Genomic DNA, 206 nt, shown 5'->3' with positions numbered 1-206 from the left:
GAAGACTTAGTGAAGAAAGAAAAGAAAAAAGAATCAGTCCCGTTGCGCGTCCCGGCTTGGTGCCCCTTGAGGGTCGCGAGGACCTCCGGGATCCCAGACCCTGCTGGGGCGTCAACGGCCGCAAGGGCCCCCAGGCTGCCCCCTCACACCGCGAGACCCGCATCGAAACTCAGAGGCCGCCGGCTAACCCCTGACCCCGGTCCCCC

Source organism: Hipposideros armiger, unplaced genomic scaffold (assembly GCF_001890085.2).
Source record: "Hipposideros armiger isolate ML-2016 unplaced genomic scaffold, ASM189008v1 scaffold_1073, whole genome shotgun sequence".
NCBI lineage: Eukaryota > Metazoa > Chordata > Mammalia > Chiroptera > Hipposideridae > Hipposideros > Hipposideros armiger.
Note: the sequence above shows the minus strand (reverse complement) of the source record.